We start from the raw sequence: 20,329 nt of genomic DNA on the forward strand, positions 1-20,329 counted from the left end.
TTTTACCCCTGGGCCGCTGACTGGTATCAACCCGTCAGGCATTTGGTACCAGAGCAGACACCCGAGAAACTGGACAAAAAATATTTTATTGATCATTAGAGTATGAAAGAAGCTTTGAAAATGAGGTACAACCACTTGAGCCTCTGTGTAAAATGTCAAAAGACATTGTCATGTGATATGGTAGTACAAAAATAAGACGATAAGCTAGCAAAAGTAACAAAACAAACGAAAAAAACAACAACACTTCTTTGAAGAACTTCTTCAGAAAGGGGGTGGGGGTGACAAAAGATGAAACAGAAAACATGTAGCCAACTTCCAAGAAACAGTTGATTGTCATGTACCAACCCTGCTTTGCGTAATACAGCATGTGGCAACAGTCTTTGCAATGTGGCCTTCAAAACTAGCAAAACAAGCAATGCCTTGCTTTGATTTCCAATATCCAGTCTTTGTGATGAAGAAATTTTTTCTACAAAGGTGACCAAAATAAAATTATGGAGTATACCAGAGGTGGAGCATTCCGTCAGTGCTCACAGAAGGTACGTCAGTCCATTACGGACGCATGTTTTGTAGACGAATGACGAGAAACTTAAAAAAAAAGTGCCGGACTAAACCCTGACAGAAGTGGGTTTTAGTCCATTATAATTATTGTAATCGTAACTAATTGGGTCAAGTACTGACGGGTCTCCCAGTCTGGCTCTGACGGATGCGCGTTTCATTGATGATGAATAAAGGAATGACGGACAGTCCGTCAATACTTATGGAATGCCCACCTCTGTCTATTAGTCCTAAAATAGTGGTGACAAAGTGATGAAGGTCGTGTGTTTAAATTGAAATGATCGACTGACGGACTAATGTTTACAGTTTGGTTTAGCTTGAAAAAAAATTGCGGACTGACAATGACAAGTGTGCCCAGGGCGTGTCAAATGACGGACCATTACATTTTGGCCACCTCCGGAGTACATGGGACATGAGTAACACATTTAAGAGTAGGGTGCAATTGTCTTCCATTACATACTCCAAGATAGGATTGCTTCATGTAGGGGAAACAAGTGAATGGTTCCTACTAATTACAGCACTTTATTTAGCATAATGCTGAGTTATCAAACAAAAACCTAACCCCACAAAATCGAAACGTGACAGACTGGTTTATGAACAATATTTGAGAAAAATTGTGATAATATGTAAGTGGAAGAAGTTTTAGATCTTTGAATTCATCGCATGAAAAATGGGAGCAAAACCAAAAATGTTGCATTTATATTTTTGCTGAGTATATGCTGGTGAGAACTTTGCAGTCTGTCTCGTTTTTTTGTGATTATGCTGCATTTATCCTTAGTTTCAGTTGAAGTTCCAGTTTCACTTGACATACAATGTAATGACATACTGTAAATTCTAATATTGTATGTTTGTATTACGGTTGTTAAAAAAAAAATATTCGGCAATATATCGTGATATTACAGCACGCAATTCTCGAATTTATTCTATATACGGCCGAATCGATGTTTAAACATCAATATTTTTATGGAAATATTCAACAATACATCTTACTTAGGGTTAGGGTTCACACGTTAAGCATGGAAGAATGTTATATTAATGGAACATTGAGCCTTAATATTTTATTTCAATGCTGTTTAAACAAGAAACAGATGTTTGTTAAATACAGTGGCTCACATTTATAAGGCTGAAGTTTCAGATGAATAAATACATTTTCATAAAAATCTTACTGTGTACATGGGCAAGTTTACTGATTAGTGTTTTAAAAAATCGCAATAATCAATTTATAGATCCATATCGGGATTAATCGTATCGAATTGAATTGTGACCTATGAGTCGTGATACGGATCGAATCGCCAGGTACTAGGCAATTCACACCCCTAGTGTGTATAATATAAATTTTAATCTACACCATTATGGATTAAAAATATATATGCATGCAAACATACATATTTGATCTTTTCACCTACAGTATTATTCTTAAAATGCCTTTGTACAAACGAAGGCCTTCCCCCTACTCAATGCCTAGGCTATTGAATAAATCAATGCCCCTGGTCTCAAATGAGGGAAATATGGTATGTCAAAACTCATAATAACAAATTGAGCATATTAGTAGCTTGACGGGCAGCAGTAGCCTGTCTGTAGGCACTCGGGTTTAAAGCAGAGAGTGTTGTGGGCTCAAGATTTGCTGCTGCCAAAAACAATCCTTTGACATTCTTCCCCGGGGTGTAATTTGAATGTGCCCTTGAGGGAAATCAAGGGATTTATCTACAGTTGATTATACATTAGAGCTTGGTTTCAAGTGAGTTGGCTATTAGAATCAAGATTAAATAATTCCATAAATTACCACAGCCATTATGTTTTCTGTAGACAGCTTTAAAACTTGTATAAAAACAAAAATGTCTGGATGCTCATCTGATCTACCCATTTGACCTACAAATCTTAAAAAGGCCATTGCCCTTTCATCACACCACATGGCAAATGTATGCAAATGAATAGAAGAAGAAAATGTCTGCCATTTTTTGAATCATATCCTGCTGGTGACACCCCAGCCCCCTTTCCCCCCCACCAAGTGGCATGTTAAGACTTGGGTGTGAACGCTGGCTTCAAGGCGAGGTTTCTGTGTATGGCAGTAGGTGGAAGTTTTCAGAGGCAAGGGTGGGTTGGTGTCAGATGGGGGCAGGAGGTCGCTCGCTCGCTCTCCCAGCTCTCGCTTGAAGCGCTGATGGACGAGCAGATGTATATGTGTACATGTGACAGTGTGTATGCAATGTTGTGTGTAGCGTGCTTGTCGCCTGTGTATAGGTAGGGGTTCATCAGCGTGTCACTAGGTGACATAACCCACTAATATATGCACACACACGCACGCACGCACACGCGCACGCACACGCGCACACACACACACACACACACACACACACACACACACACACACACACACACACACACACACACACAAACACACACACTCACACACATTTAACGATATCCTGGTTGAAGAAATGGGAGCAGTAGGATCACAGATTTAGGCCCTATCGGGTTATGGCATTATTATTCAGAGTCATATTACGCTTGTTTTGGCTGTTAGCAAGCGCTAGCCCCCTGCTGCCATGCACCCTAAAAAAATTTTTTAAAAAGAGAGAGAGATTGGGTGAATTCATCTGTTCTGATGATTTTCTTTTAGTTCTTGCCAAAAGGAGATAAACAAGAGGGGCAGTCACTGTTCATTTTAGTGTCAATTGGCTTTCATCTTCTTTAACATGTGGACACCCAAAGATCTTAATCATGCCCTAAAGGAGTATCACGTTGTCGGTGAAATGAAAATTGTTTTGATGGAGGATGTGCTTTGCTATGTTTAAAGAGCTCACATTGCTACGTGTCAGTGTTTTTATGTAAGGAGTACCATTTGGAGTAAGGTTTGGAGTGGAAAAAAATAGAAAATGGTAATTAATTGAATGGAGCTTTTCCAAATTAGAAGGCCATCAAAGCGCTTTAAATTTTGATTACTCATTTACCTACTGATGACAGAATCAGAGCGCTGAGGGTTCAGTATCTTGCTCAAGGATAATTCCACATGGTCACTTTGGCCTGGGGTCGAAACTACAACCTCAGGGTTGCAAGACGACCACACTGAACGGCATATCATTCATTTGATAAAAAAAATAAATAAATGCATTATTTGCATGGGGTTCGTGTGTGAACAGTTTCAGATCAGTGGATTGGTTCTTGAGGTTAAGGTTATGAAATCATCTTGTTTTTGTCATGTACACAAGTACATAAAATTTGACCTCTGCATTTGAGCCATCATCAGCGGATGCTTGCGAAGGTAGCGAATGCTGTATTTATCGACTTTTCTGATAAATGTTGGCAAAAATCAAAGGGTCACACTGAGGGGTGAACATTTGAAAATCTTGTGAATGTTGATTTTTCATCAGGGTTGTTTGCCAGATGTTCATCTAATTCAATTCTGCTAAAACAACAACAACAAAAAACAACAATTTAAACAGTTGGCAAACGTTTAGAGAACTTTAGCGAACGTTACAACATTGAACGAATGAAAAATCAACATTAGCTAGCTTTGCAGATGTTTACCCCACAGTGGGTGCCAATACACTCATCTGGCCTGAATCCGATTGAGCATGCATTTCACTTGCTGAAGACATAACTGAGGGGAAATTGCTCCAAGAACAAGCAGGAAATGTAGACATTTGAAGGAGAGGCTTGGCAGAGTATCACAAATGATGAAATTCAGTGTCTGGTAGTATTTTTAACCATGTATTAGAAAGTGAAAATGTTATTTATGATTGTTAATTTGTTGCATTACTTTTCGTCCCTTAAAAAGTGGGAGGCTAATATACAAACCGTTCACCTGAACTGGATGCAAATATTCTCTAAAGCAGTTAACATATCTTGTTTCCATTCATTTCAAATTTATTGTTGTGGTGATTAGAGACAGAAAGATGAGGATAGTGTTGATGTCCCAACATCTACGGACATAACAGTAATAAAAGTTATTGTTCTTCTTTTCTCATTTGTTGCTGCTTTCCTGACGACCCACTTGATTGCAGCCAAAATTAACAAAGATTTTCTCATAGAATTTGCGGAGGTGGTGAAAAGTGGTTTGGATAATGGATGGATGGTGACTTAACACCAATCTCATCAATGAGTTACATGACATCATCTGTTCTTGGACTGTTTCACGCAATGAACAATAGGCAATACAGTTGAAAGGTAACATATTTTATGTTCACTTCGAGCACAATGCAAACTATGTTAGCGATGAGTTAAGTAGAAATGAAGCGCACAGACAACTAAGGACATCCAATATGTGTAAACATTTTTTACAGACACAAAAGTTATAAAACGATTTGTAAGGTCAGTGAACCCTCTGAGGGGCTGCTCAGGAGCTTTTGTGCCTCTGAGAGCCAGGAATGTTGGAGCTGATGAGGGGCCTCACCACAGGGAGTACATGGGGATTACAAGCTACCGGGCCTCTGCCTCTTTCTGCCTCTGTTGCTCCTCCTCTAGGTATCTATTCATCTGTATTAAGGCTGTGTTAGACCACCTACATAAATATGCAATTTCTTTCAAAAAAACATTCAGGTGTCTAAACTAATAGCTCAGGATGTTCCTTAATATCAGTATTTGCCTAAAGTCTAGAGCCCCTTAACATCCCTAATTTCGAAGTTTCTCCCTGGAGATGGTTTGCCAGACCTTGAGTTCAGTTGTTGCTTGTTTGTGGGACTTACTTCTGTCACTCGTTTGTGAAAATCATGAACCAGTAGATTGAAATGAGGCGAGTGATTAGGTCATTGAAGAAGAATACGCTGCATAGCCTCCACTCAGCAGTCACGTCATTAATAAACACCAGTCAATCCGTTCAATTAGGGGCCATACATGACTATGTTACAGTATAACACCGCCTCCACTGTGTTTATCACATAACGTGGTATGCTTTGGAGCATGAGCTGTTCCCCTCCTCCATATTTTTCTTTTGCCTCTATTATGATACAGGTTTTCAATAGATTTTTTTATCTGTCCAGAATTGTCTAAAATGCAAATATCATACTTCTATTACTTCTTAATAAATCAATACAGGAAGTATACGTTTCAGTTATATTTTTTATTGCTTTATTTAAAATCTTTGTGCGGGTCTGTATCCTTGTGGGCTAGTGGTTGGGGGGTGGGTGGGGGTTCGGGCGGTGTCATCTCATTGAAAAGAACTTTGAAAACTGCTATATAAATAAAGTTTGATCGATTTATAGATTAAAATCTATTGTGCTGTTCCATAGAGACAAAAAAAATAAAAATAAAAAATCCTGTCTGTGGTCACTGACAGCTAAGTTTGTCCAATGGATGCCCATTATATGAATTATCATGAGGTGCGACCAAAAAGAAGTAACTAATTTGGGACTTTTATTTTTATTTTTTTTAAAGACATCATCCACAAGAAAGTCAAGAACACATGGGAGGATCTATCAGGTTTGTACTGTTGCACAACTATGTGAAAAAGTTACCATTTTAGCAACTATTTGGACATCATGGGGTATGACCTGAAAAAAATATTAACATTAATTTTGTCCAACAAATATATATTTCCGATATAAATGTACTGGTGTAGCTAGCTAGCTTGTTTTGTTTAGATGGCTAATTGTTAGCCTGATAACTTTGATTTAAGATGACTTTGATTTAAACTTTGTGCAACCAACCATCATCTGGTATGACTATAGAAAGCTTTTTCTAATTGTGGCGGCCATGGCTCAGGAGGTAGAGCCAGTCGTCCAGTAACCGGAAGGTTGGCTGTTTGCTCCCTGCTCCCCCCGAGTCATGTGTCCTTGTGTCCTTGTGCAAAACACGTCACACGCATTTTCTCCTGTGCCACTCACACTGGTGTCTGAGTGCAAATGTTTGGTGGCAGTCGGAGGGGCAGTAGGTGCACACTGGCAGCCACGCTTCCATCAGCCTGTCCTAGGGCAGCTGTGGCTACTTAAGTTGCTTACCACCACCGGAGTGTGAATGTGTCAGGCATGAATAATGTATCCATTGTAAAGTGTCTGTGAGTGGTCAGAAAAGCACTATAGAGGGCTGATGCATTATTATTATTATTATAGATGTACTGTATGTCTGGAATAATGGATGTCCTAAATTACAGATGATAGTAAAAAGGTAGATAATGGAAAATAATAATAAAGAATAAGTATTTTATGTAACTGTGCTGGGGCTAGTAAAATCCTTCTCTATCAATGACCCATAGACATTAAAGGAGGTATTTCATGAATATAGAACAATATTCAGCCCCTTATTTCAAGTTTTTGTCATTACATTATCAAAACCATAAGTTATTGCTTTTGCCAACTTTAGAGACACAGCAAGAAAGAGGAAGGGAGCTAGAGATACAGTCAAAAGAGAGACAGACAGATAGAACTAGGGAGGGAAAGGAGAGAGGGGCGAGAGAGTGAGAGAGAGAATGTCCTGCTGAGACCCAGCTGTGTCTGCAATTAGCAGGACGCATGGAATGATGATTGTGGATGCACCAACACTAATGTCAAGTGACATGTTTCCTTGTGAGGGAGAAGGAAGCATGAACACCAAAAGCAACACTACTTTTTCTCACAAATACACATAACGAAACCGATAAACACACAGAACCCATATATGCACACAAACACACACAATGATAAGGATCAGCAAGAGGGAGTGGAAACTAAATCTGACTACAAGACATTATGCACTTCGCACAATGGATTTGTCTAATCCTACCTGCTCTGCTTTTCAGAGCCTACTGCTGGCCTATTCTAGTCCAGCTCACAAGCTCAGCAGAGAGGCCCCATTGATGAAGACACTCAATTACCATAGTAACTCACACAGTAGGTCGGAACACTCCCTAAACACAGCCCTCCCTCCATGCCCACTACCAGCACCAGCCCACAATCCCCCTTTCCATCCAGCTGCAAGCTCAACTTGTCACCCAACAGTAGGTCTCAGCCTGACCCCCAGAGAGCACATGGAGCTTTTCACACAGGGCTAATGGGGTACTGAATGATGTCATTCCCCATTCCTCAGTCACAAATGTTCATACATCTGAAAATGCAACTTTCCCTGCTTCACATGACAACAACACTACCACGCAGTACACATTTCAAGTTGACAGATGCTCTCTAACAGCAGTTGGTCTACACACAATAAATACATTTCATTTGACTTAGACCTGTGACAACAAGTTTTACCTTCAATGAAATGCATGTTTCCTCTAGACAAGTGCACTTAATTTTTTGTTAACTATTGTTAATTACGCATTGCATTATTCTAGTATGGAGAAAAAAAAGTGCTTTTATTTATTTTTTTACTCATTTTTTTCTAGCTTGTGTGCTTTCTTTTTCTGTATCACGTGACTAAGATGAGCATTTTGACAAAGGCGCAGGTGGGTGCACCTGACTTTCCAACTTAAAATTCTTTCAGACTCAGTTTCTCTTTGTGGCCCGGTACCAAAATGCCTGCTGTCCAATACTAGTTGAAATGAATTGACAGTTTGAGCAGACCTCAGGTATTCGGGGAGTTTGTTCCACACGTGAAAATCATAACTAAATGCTGCTTCACTTTGGTTGGTTCTGGTTCTGAACTGAGGAGTCTGGATGCTTCATACGTTATTAATCGATCATGCATGTATTTTGGTCCAAGACCATTTGGAGATCTATACCCCAGCAGCAACATTTTGTGATGTGATGTGGTCCAGTTTCCTGGTATTTGTAAGGACTTTGGCAATAGTATTTTGGATCAGCTGCCTGATTTTTTTAAAGACCTGTAAAGACACTATTACAGTAATCTATCCATCCATTTTTATGACCGCTTATCCCACACAAGGGTCGCGGGAGTGCTGGAGCCTATCCCAGCTGGCTTCGGGCAGTAGGCGGGATACACCCTGAACTGGTTGCCAGTCAATCGCAGTAAAGTAATCTAGCCTACTGAAAATAAAAGCATGAATAAATGTTTTCTTGTTGAGGCAGAAAACCCTGAATTCAAGCTATGTTTTTCAGCTGGCAAAAGGCAGATTTAGTATTAGCTGTTAAGTGCTTGTGAACATTCAAGTCTGAGTCAATAATTACACCGAGATTCCTGGCTTGACTTGTAGTTTTCAATGGCATAGAGACAAGGTGAGCATTGACCTTGGGCTTATCACTTTTTGGGCCTAAAACACTTCTGTCTTTCAGTTCTGGTCCATACACTCACAGATTTGATTAATACACTTGCTTAATGAAAGTAAGGTCTAGTTATGTTATGACACTCAAATGTAAAGTTGCGTGTCATCTGCATAAGTATGATGAGATGATATGCTCTATCACCTGAGCAAGCGGCAGCATGTCGATATTAAATATAAGTGGTTCAAGAATGAACCCTTGTGGAACCGCGGCTGTGATCTTTGTTCGCTTAAACTCATGACTACCAATTTAGACAATTTTAGTAGTTCCTATCTTGCAAGTAAGATTTGAACCAATTTGGAAGGAGAAGAAAAAACACTGATCCGGGTTCAAAACATGAGATTACATTAACATGTTCAGAAAGGAAATTTGTGTTTTGCGTCAGACTTGCAGGGTTATGTTATTAAACAGTTGTTCTGTATTTGCTTTGTAATTTTGTGGTTCGTGTTTTTTTTAGTTATTAGAAAATGTCTATTTATTGCCAGTACGTTTTTTTTGAGTGAGGCAATTTGTTAATGTGCGCACAGCACAATGTCATGTGGTGAAATAAATTGTTGAGGAAATGTCATGTGGAGAAAAAAAAAATACTACCCCAGAGGAACATTTTATTTTTTGCTGTTGATGATGATAATGTATTTTACATTTCATTTACATTTTACAATATACGTTTGGTGACATGGTCCTCTCTGTCATCTCCCTCGTACTTTGCTTACTCCTCAGCATGTCTAGTTGAGTAATGACATCTGATTTCTTGAGCACCTCAAAATTCTCAGTGCATTCAAGGCATATTGGGTTGCACCGTATTCAACAAAAAACATTCAGTTTCCTGTTTTTCTTGAAATCGGCTGCTCTTTATGCCAACATTTCTCTTACGGCAGGTTTTGAAAAGGACATGATTGGGACTCCTAAAACAGGATATATTTTCCTTGCACTAGCTGTCACAGTTACGTTTTGCTAAAACCATGAGCCTAAGCTTTGGCAGCTTAAAAACAATTAATTAAAAAAAAAAAACAATCATACACAGACACACAAAAAATGGCATGGACAACTACTCTGCATAAAACATGGGGGCCACACTAACATTAAACTTGGATGTCAAATAGATCACATGATACTACTCCCCAACATTCTGCTAACTAGCTTGTACTCATCAGGACTGGACAGTGACGTATTACGTCACCGGAGCTAGCGTTTAAAAAAAAAAATATTATATCCGTAATATTCATGTTACGGCCGGATTGATTTTTGTAACAAAATACAGACAATCTGTAACAGTTGGCAGCTCTGCATAAGGGTCTTTACTGTAGCACTACTATAACAACCAGCAAAGGAAACAAACATGCCTATTTTTCTGGAGTTTAGTCATGTAAACCCAATTTTTTAATCGCTCAATACGATGTGCTTTGGGACTGAAAATGTACAGCATTTGTCAAGAGTTGCTTTAAATGTGTTAAATGTATCTGCTTCCATGTGGATAGACAAGAAAGGTGCTGTTCATGGCAAATGAATGGAGCTCAACATCTTGTACTGGATGTTGTCATCTTTTGACTCACTGTCCCTGCCCATTGAAGCAAGGGGATTGCTCGAGGAGGGGGAAGGAGCAGCAAGACTAAAGCAGTAGGACTAAGTTTTCCCTCAATAAGCCAACAGGTCTCAAACTGTTTTTGATTGTCGTGCACACACAAAAGGCGAACTGCTGCTGACCATTGACCATAGTGTGAGCGTTGCTGGCATGGCAACATAATGGGCTCAATGGACATTTAAGCCAACAAGTGAGTTAAGGAAGGGCTTTTGAAGAACAGGACAGTAAAGCTATAACAACCAGGGCTCTAAATTAACTTTTTTGATGAAACAGCCAACATGGCTGGTGACTCTTTAAAGTTACTAGCCAAACAAAATTTTTCACCAGTCAATTTCCCCCAGATTTTTTTTTCTTTTTGAAGCCGTTAAACATAAAGTAACAACAGTATGTCTAAGGCAGCATGCTATGTTGAATTAAATACACTGATTCGGAAACATATAGTAAAGTTACTCCCACATCCATACGGTCTGTGAAAGGCCTGCTCTTTTTTAAAACATCTCCAACTCAACATACTTTTGTACTTTCAATTATGAGAGTATGTTGATATGTTTATAATTCTACACATTTAAAGACATGTTAATGATTGATTTACGTCAGAAAACTGCCCATCTTTAGGCTTTCATCATTCACATACAAATGTTATATGCGCACCGTTTCTCACCTTAATTCGTTCGGTGCGCCCAACAGACCTCAACTCAGGTGGAAGCAGAGTATAAGAGATCAACCAGGGTTAGGGTTAGTAATGTTGCAAAAAGCAATTTCCCCACAGATTTGTGAATAATGATGAAACTCTGAGACTCTAATCTTTCTTTCATTAGGTTCTATGTTTTTATAGCAAGAGAACACAATATTCTGTGGGCCTTGCGAAATCGGTCAAAATCCAGCAAAACAGCCGGGAATGAAGGGGGTTGCTTCAGTGAAAATGACTGGGAGTGAATGAGTTAATGTCACTCTTGTCAAAGTTGTCCAATCCGAATGAGTTCTGGGCGAGGGACGTGGACGCTTGCTAGACTAAAATGCTCATTGTGAAAGTCCAGAAGGAAGACAAGTCGTGACACGCTTCCCGCGGTACCTCCCAATTAAAAGTCACTATACATTTCAGCTGTAGAGACACCTTTTTGTGACGAGGTCCGACAACAACAGTGCCTCTAACTGTGCGCAAATGACATTTTCAGAGCTAGTTTTCTGCAAGTGCACACGACTGCACAACGTCTTGTAAGTTTACTTCGAGTCTTGAAACGTGCCTTACTAGCCAAATTGGCTTGTAAATATTTATAACCACCCGCCAAAATGATTTTAATCCAGGTTGGCGGGTGTTAATTTAGAGCCCTGATAACAACCAACAAGGGAGGTAAATAGTTATCGAAAAGCTGAGCAGTATTTATATCTCTTTGAGTTACAAGAGTAGTGTTAGCTTGATGGGCAGAAAAAAAAAACATGGCGATTTGTTTCAAACACATAGACGCATGATTGTGGGAGGAGGGTGTTTGTGGGCTGTGTTGTGAGAAACTAAACAGTTGGAATTATGGTCAGCGACCAGTCATTGAGTAAACACACAATGAGCAACAGAAAAGCTCTGTGGTCGACAATAAAAAAAAAAGAGGGAAAAAAGCCGCCGGCTCCAGGCCCTGAGAAAAGTAAGCCATTCTCCTCACAAAGAGCCGCTTAGGGGTGGATTGAGGGAAGGGAAAAGAGGTCTAAAACACTTGTGGGCTCAGGGAACTCTATAGAGGGAGCGAAAATGGAATAAGCCAGCAAGCACTTGAGGGTCCCGCCGAGCACCTGAATGGGATAGAGGGGTGGAGTGCCAGAGGGGGTCTTGTGAAGGTGAATGGCCTTCTTTTTGGGTCCAATTTGTCTCTTTTCACCCCGCTCGCCCTGCTCCGACTCTGACAGATGTACAAAGAGGGAGCGGCGCTGGGCCACTCATCCACATACGCCCGTGAGCAGCTGTCACTTTTGTCAGGCAAGTTAATCAAACAAATGCCACCGTACCACCCTTTTTAACAAGGCAAAGGGGAAGAGGGGTGAAAGGGGGAGGTAAAAGGGTGATAGAGACCCCAGAGATAACATGTGGGTCCTTGATCAATTCACCCCACCGGATCTCATCAATAAACCAGCAGGACCTGATAAAGAAGAAGTCTCCATTAAACGTGTATTTTCTGCTTCTGAACCTCATGGCTTTAGTGATCTTAGTTGTTTCTTCCCAGCAACACAGAGATGGGAATCTTCATCCAGGATTTGGAGCCCCAAAGAAACCAATGGGGTAAACAAAATGCTCCCTGTTTGTAATTATTAAGACTCTAAGCTGCTTACAGACTTCATTAAACAGAAGCGAAACCTTTTTGTTCAAACAGTCACACACGGTCAATCAAACCTATCCCACTTGGCAGGGCTTTTTAAAAATTGTTACTATTTGTACGACTCATGACTATAGCCATGATTTGCCCTCACCCCTGTGTTACAGTTTCTTTGCATTAACCGTAAGAGATTATACAATCGCCTTGAAAACACAAATAAACATCAATGCAGTGTTACCGTGATAACGATAGTAAATCTGGTCATGTAATTCCTTCAAGTTTTTGTTTAGCGGTGTCGCATGCTTTTTGCATAGGGCTTCTATTATCTTTGAAATATTTGCATTACTTTTTCTTTTTGATGTTAACGCAATTCCCCAGTTTGAGACTTTGTCTTAACTTAATTTGTAAACATTTTGTTTGAAGGACATCACATAATCTGATCTAAAAATGCATTTCTATTATCACAGTCTTCAAACGGGATAGCTTACACCTGATTTTTTTTGTTGTTGTTGCAAACGTAATTGTTTTTATCACAATTTATCTATGTCTTATCTCACACAATCCATGTTAATTATTATCCTGTCTGTAACATTAATGTCCACGTGGGCTGGAAGCATGAGTCCCGCTGACAATCGGAAATCATTAAAACTTGTACGTTTATTCATTTTTTTCAGTATCTCCACTCCTGTTATGAATTCATCTTAACCAGCGGATCTGTCCTCACAACCATATATATGGATTTAGATTTTTCATCTGGCACACTTTTGATACTCTCCCACTGCCACAAGACTGATTATTCATATTCTGCACTCAGATCCCACTACTCAGTCACAGTTGTTAAACAGCTGTTACAGTTAAATCCTCTCACGTCATTACAATAAACCATGCGTAAATATGTCCAACATCCACCCATTCCTCAGTCATCTCGACTTGCTTCAGAGCAGTAGTAGTATCTGAAATTGAAACCGGTGCTGCTGTTATCAATCTGAAGAATGTCAAAATAACATTCCCACTGTTAGTGTTTTTTCATTTGAACAACTTGTCATTAAACCTCCTGGCCCCACTCCTCTGATCTCTGCCGTTATCTAGAAAAACAAAACATCCTTCCTGTCTGAATTCTCATTTTCACGTCTCTGCCATTTCATCCTCTGTTCTCAGTGATTTCAACTTCCACATCGACACCTTGTGGATCTGAACTCACTAACGTCAACCTCCATATCTCGAACCACATTGCAATCATTTTGGACATCTAATGCCTGTCCACCCCCTTTAAACATATATAAATCCATCATTCTCTCTGTTCTCTTGGCCTGCATCATCAGAAATTATTTGCTTCCCCTTCCCCATTCTTTGATGCCCAGACCAACGTTGTGCATCACTTTCACTCAACTAATCAAAACAAAAGCACTGCACTGCTTGGTACGCTTCACACCATGAAATCCTGTAAATGACAACTAGAAAGGCTCTACAAGAAAACCAACCACTTTACCACCAAGCCTGAACTGACCACCTCTGTCACGTCAATTACTACTACATCTCATACTTGCCCGCTATAACATCACCAAAATCTTCTTCTCCACTACAAACAAATTTGTCAAGCCATTAGACAAGACTGTACATCCCTCTTTCACCCATCTCCACCCAACCAGCTGTCACATTTCCCCCATTAACCCCTTTGAAACTCATTGAAATCACCTTGACATGAGAAGTCCAATATCAGTTCTCAACCACATCCCCTTATTACACGTCAAGTCTTTAATCGCTCCCTCCTCTCATCTCTTAATGAACAGCTCCTCTATCAAATTTAGGTCAGTCCTGGATCCCTGAAATTCACAGCAATCACCAAAATTCTCAAAGCAAAAAAAAACCCTGAAAATAACCCCAACATCATCAATAGCTTACTCCAATTTCAAATCTCCCCTTTCCATCAACAACTTGACTTCTGTGCTGTCTTACGCCCAATTCACACTGAATGCATAACGGATGCGTAACGGCATCCATACAGACGCCGCAAGGAATAGAAAGCATTTGAGTCTGCGTGCCAATTCACATCAGCTGCAGTACGATGCGTATGCGGTGCATATCGGATGCGGAGCTGTGGAAGAGTTCCGCAAGGTTTCTATTTTTTCCGGGTTCTGCATGCGGATTTTCATGAAGCTGAATAAATTGCACGAGTCGGACAGGAAGTCAGGCGTCAGCATCAAGGTAGATCCGGTATATTTCAAAATAAAACCGTTTGCGAACTTGTTTTTTTAGGAGGGAAGTTAGCTAACTACATAACTTGACATGACATTTAAAAGACAAAAAACGAGATCAGAATAAATTAAACATGACAAAATAACACTATTTAAACACAAAACCTACTTACCCATGGTAGAAGAGCCATGGGAGAAGTCCTAGAAATAATGTCCAAAAAGCATATCGATGTGACGACAGGCAAGCGTGACTATTGTTTACCAGTAGTGCTCTATATACACGGATGTTATCGCGTGAACTCAACTCTCAAGCATGACCCCCCCCCCCCAGTTTATTCAAGCGCACATACTCGTACCATGCATGAGCTTGACACAGAGGATGCAGTTATGCTTAAGGCCAGAGGTGGCAGTCATTAGTAAAAAAGTGACAAACTACACAATGAATCTTATAACATTTCCAGAATAATTTAAGAGGATAAAAACGTATTTTTGACAAAATACATTAACGCAATTAAAAATATTATGAAATGCATTTTTCCAAAGGATACATGAATACAAATTAGTGATAGACCGATGTTTTTTTCCAGGCAGATACCAATACCGATTGTTAGTAGTTAAGGAGGCCGATAACCAATATTTCAAGCTGATATTCATTTGCAGTAAAAGAAAAATTATTCGCCTAAAAAAACCCAACAACTTTTAATTTGAAACATATAAAGAATTGACAGCTTTGTTTAAAAAATATAACAAAAATTGCAGGGGAGCTTCCAGGTCGTCAGCATGTGTTAAACTAAATTAAAAGCTAAGCAAGTAAATAGTTCCCTAAAGTTTTCCACTGTAAATATAGTTTTCCAAAATTCTACATAATTTCATGTAAACTTTTTTTTCTTTTCTTTTTTTTAATAAAAAATGTAGGGAGTTCCCAGTGTCAGAATATTTTTTATAAAGCATAAATTTAAATCTCACTGAGTGACAAATGCATGTGAATGTAGCTTATTTGGGCTTTTCGTAAAAGGTTTCAAAAGATCTTTGTAGACAGTGAAAAATTGTCTGAATATGTTCAAAATGTCTTTGCGACAACATCTTACAAATCCTGATGAAAACCCAAAATTCACTACGCAAGCAATCACCGCTCAGTGAAAAACCAGCTTCAGATTCGTAAAAAGGCAGATGCAGATATTTGTCAAAATGCCAAATATCGGCACTGATAATCGGCCTGGCTGATAATCGGTCTATCCCTAATACAAATTGTGTAAAAATGTGTAAATGTACAAAAGTACACATCTAAATATGGTGTTTTTGAGTGCTTGACTGGCTGAGGGAGTTAAGTTTGCATGTTTCTTGAGCTCAACATTGATTAAATTGTTCACTTGGTGTGGCTGTTCGTGACCGGATCTAGGAGGTGAAACACCCCGGACCGTCAAGTGGTATGACAGCAGCTTCATCACCCACTTGTTTGTTGGAATTCCTTTCCCCCCACGGCAAGTTAACCACTCCCCCTCACCCGCTTGCCACACACAAACATCAGCCACCCATCACCCGCTGCGAGCAAAGTACAGTGGTGGCGACGACAACAATCTCAAATCCTTCAATCTGTAGTTCAATCTGACCCCTGCCCTCACCCCACTCCGCCACAGCCATTCAGCAGTTGGTGAGCCAAGCGAGACGGGAGGAGCAGCTGCGATTAAAAAGCGGTTTAAAGTTGGTCACACAGAAGTGCAATTTCGCCACGCTTGTGAAGCTGATAACCATCCAAGGTCAACGGAAATACTTCAAATCAATCAATGAGCCGTTCTCCTAATCCCCTCCGGGCAAAGGCAGATTAAGTATATAATTGACCTGTGTAATCCCTGTATCTGCAAGTCAAACCATGAGGGAGGCTTGGAGAAAGGGGGGTTGGCTTTAAGACGCTCAAGTTGTACAGCGCCAGCTCAATCCTCCTTTTCCGTAAACCCATTTCCCCTTTTACTCCGAACCTGGCTGCCATGTTACTTGGCTCTGCTGGGTACGAATGGCATGTGGCAGGAAAATGTGGCATATCAGTGCTGGTCTGGATTTGTCTCAAGTTAAAGACATGGCTTTTTTAATCAATGATCCCTGGCTGTCTTCTCTTAAGTCCCCTCTCCAGTATCATCTAAACACATCTGTTTTAATCTGGGCCCCTTCAGCCACTCTTTCAAGAACTAAACCAAGGAAGGGAGGGGGCTAAAGGACCAAAATTCATTTTCCTCTATTATTTCAACACATAAACACACAGGGCATATTCACGACACTTGTTTGTTAGTGGGCCAGGTTAGAATAAAAACATGTATATACACAATCTTTTTGTTTCTCGATTTTTAGGGTCCAAAGCTGTTGAACATTTTGTGGTTAATTTTGAGAAACTTCACATATGCTTTTTCCATGGGAAGCTCAGCTAAGAAAGCATATATTTTGATTTATTTGTAGCTTTATTGGCTTATGCATTATTTATTTATTTTTTTACTAAATGACTTGAATAACTGGTTAAACCAACATAACAGTTACAGTAATTATGTTGTGCTGTCCTCTCATTCATATTTACTAGGCTTTACACACTTAGGATTTTTTTGGCCGATCACCTACCAGTGAGGGGAAAAAAACTATGACCGATCGCCGATTCAATCAGAAGGTAAAGAAGTGTATTTATTTATGGAACTTTTATGACTATATCCAATTAAGTCGAATTTAAATGTTAAACGGACTGAACTTATTTACTGCTTTCTACACCATATTAAAACAAAAATCTAATTCAAACAACTTCTACTCCAATTAAATAACAAATCCCATGTGTTATTGACACATGGGCAAAAAAATTACAAATGATATATAAAAAAAAAACATTCTTCAAAAATACTGCTAAACATGTAATGTCTTATTTTATGGAGCCGATGAATGAGGTCATTGATCGATCGGACATATTAAGATATCCTGATCCAGCCAATCAGTTCAGTGTAAAGTCTAATATTTACAGTATGTAGTATATTTTGCTTACATGTTCTTTCTTTTTCTCCCCCAATTAGTAGGTGCTTGTGCTTCAAAACAACAGCAACAATATAATTATTTTAATAGCTGTAATTATATTAGCTGTAATGTACCTTCATCATTACTGCTAATTGTTATAGTATTATTAATGTTAATATCATTACTGTTATGCACATTGTTTCCTCAGTTTTCTGTAATGCATGAGGAATGTGGTTCTAGGGTCTACTCCAGATCTTAAGTGCCTTGAGAAAATGTGTTTTGTGAATTGTCGCTAAATTAATAAACTTTACCAGAGCTGGGCACTTCCATTAATCGCTAGTTCACATCGATGACGATGCCCATCTATCGGCGCGTGCTTCTGCATATTCAGCAAATGCTTTATGAAGGTAAGGCTCTCAAAAATACACGGAATGAGAGGGACCGTATGTACTCAGCCAGGGCAACGGGCGTAATTTAGTTTGTGCTAAGTATTTATCCGAGGCTTTGTGTCATTGTGCACTTGCCACAAAGACAAGAATTGCCAATTAATGGAAGTGACCAGCTTTGAACTTTATTAATAACTATAATTGACTTGATAGAGTAAATTAGGTGTCAAAATGAGTGTGTTAATTTTGAGTTAATTTAAAGTTCCTTTAATGCCACAATTTTTTTTAACGCACAATTAATGACCGTCCCTTACTTGGAAAGCATGCACTGGGGGAATTCCAGTCGCAACGCCAAAATCTAGCAGTAATACATTTAATAATAATGCATATATTTGTGGAGACTGGTTTCAAGTTGTATTTTACAATTTTAAAAATGTGCAGAATTTCACAAGTTACTTCATGTTAAAGGGTGCACTCACACTAGGGCTATTTATTTCGTACCGTACTGAAGCCCCCTCCAGCCCGCACTCATATTACTCTAACCAAACCAAACCGTGCCCGGGCCCAGTTGTCTCCGAAATATACGTTGTCACGTTGATTCACGCAAGAAGAAGACATCTTGGGGGACTGCTCTTCATCATCAGACCTACATGAGCCATTTGCTGCTGCAATCTCTTTGCATGTGCGGTCACCTCTCCCAATCGTGCCAAACTGGGGATCCGAACCATACTCAGGTGGGGATCGATTGCGCTCATTCTAACGGACTTTAGCAGCAAGCGTGCTTGGGTACGGAACAATGGCCCTAGTGAGAGTGCGTCCAAAGATTAGATAGCTTTGAATATTTAAAGAAAAATGTACTGAGATGTCACCGTCTTGCAAATGCAATTATGCCATCTAGTGGCAGAAAAATGACCTCAACACAAATCAATATAACACTCGTTCTTTACAGTACAATATATATTTTTAATTTGAACTAAATTTTATGAATTATTATGGAATTATTGTATCAATGACTAAAAGATGCAGCCATATTTAAATTACATTTTTTTCTCCATTTTTATGTTAACAAGAGTATGAAAACTCGAAAATATTGTTATTTATTGTACATTTTGTTACCAAACCTTAACCCATACATTTAAAACAGATGTAAAATTTGTGATTATTTATGAATTAACTATTAAAGTAATGCGATTAATTGCAATAAAAAAAAAAGATCGCCTGACACCCCTAGAGTAAATATATATAACCCCAAAACGTTGGCTCCAATGTTTCTTTTTCCAACAACTTCTACGCTCCTTTTATAGACATACCTTAAAATGTACAAATCATAAAATATATATTCATCCATTTCCACAAAGTCATGAAGTCATATTTTACATTACTAGAATGTAAATGCCACTTCTTATGGGATTATATTTTTGTCAAAAAATTACTAAACAAAGGTGCAATTCGTTAACGTGGACTCAATATGAAAATTGGGTTTTCAGTGAATTTAACATTTTTGTTTTGCGCTGCAGTTTTTGCCAAACACGTATCAGTGTCGTCCAACATTGAAGAGTAAAATCTCGAAAGCTGTATTTCTGCACAGGATTAACCATTCAAATGTAATCATCATGCCACACCTGCCTTTCAGTGGATTTTCACCAGAGCATTGTAATAACAAAACTCTGATGATTGGATTGCTGTTTGGTAAGAGTAAAAAAAAAAAAAACTGGGGGAACCCTGCAAATCTTATTTTAGCACAGTAGTAGATTATTTATGTAGAGAAATGGGCCAACTATCAGTTACACATGTTTAACTCCAATAAAACATAATACAATATATGTTAGCACTTGTTAACAGAGTTAATCTCAGATTATGTTTAATTTCTTAAGACATCTTTGGTTATTTAACCTGACCAGTATTAGGCCACATATGGGCCCTTCTCCTGTCACTGCATACATGCAATTATGAGTGCTGACACATATTCTGAAATTAAGAGGCCATAGTTAAATAATCTTCTTACTGGCATTACAAGGTCGAATGCATGGCGTAATCTCAATTAAAATTAAAAACAATCTTATCTTTTCAGGAGGAAAACTGCATTGCCTTCTTTTAAACATGCTACAGTTGAACCAAAAAAAGCTAAAATGGTATGTGATGTTCATCTTCAGATTAGAGATGGTGCTAGATATTACACATTTGGTTGTTTCTGACA

At 39.0% G+C, this 20,329-nt stretch overlaps 1 protein-coding gene across 4 annotated transcripts in view; it reads right to left on the reverse strand.

Moving 5' to 3' along the window:
* cadpsa (Ca2+-dependent activator protein for secretion a) overlaps positions 1-20,329 on the reverse strand; it is a 186,908-nt gene that overhangs the window by 9,032 nt on the left and 157,547 nt on the right. The window lies entirely within an intron of this gene.

This window comes from Vanacampus margaritifer, chromosome 8, assembly GCF_051991255.1.
Source record: "Vanacampus margaritifer isolate UIUO_Vmar chromosome 8, RoL_Vmar_1.0, whole genome shotgun sequence".
Taxonomy (NCBI): domain Eukaryota; kingdom Metazoa; phylum Chordata; class Actinopteri; order Syngnathiformes; family Syngnathidae; genus Vanacampus; species Vanacampus margaritifer.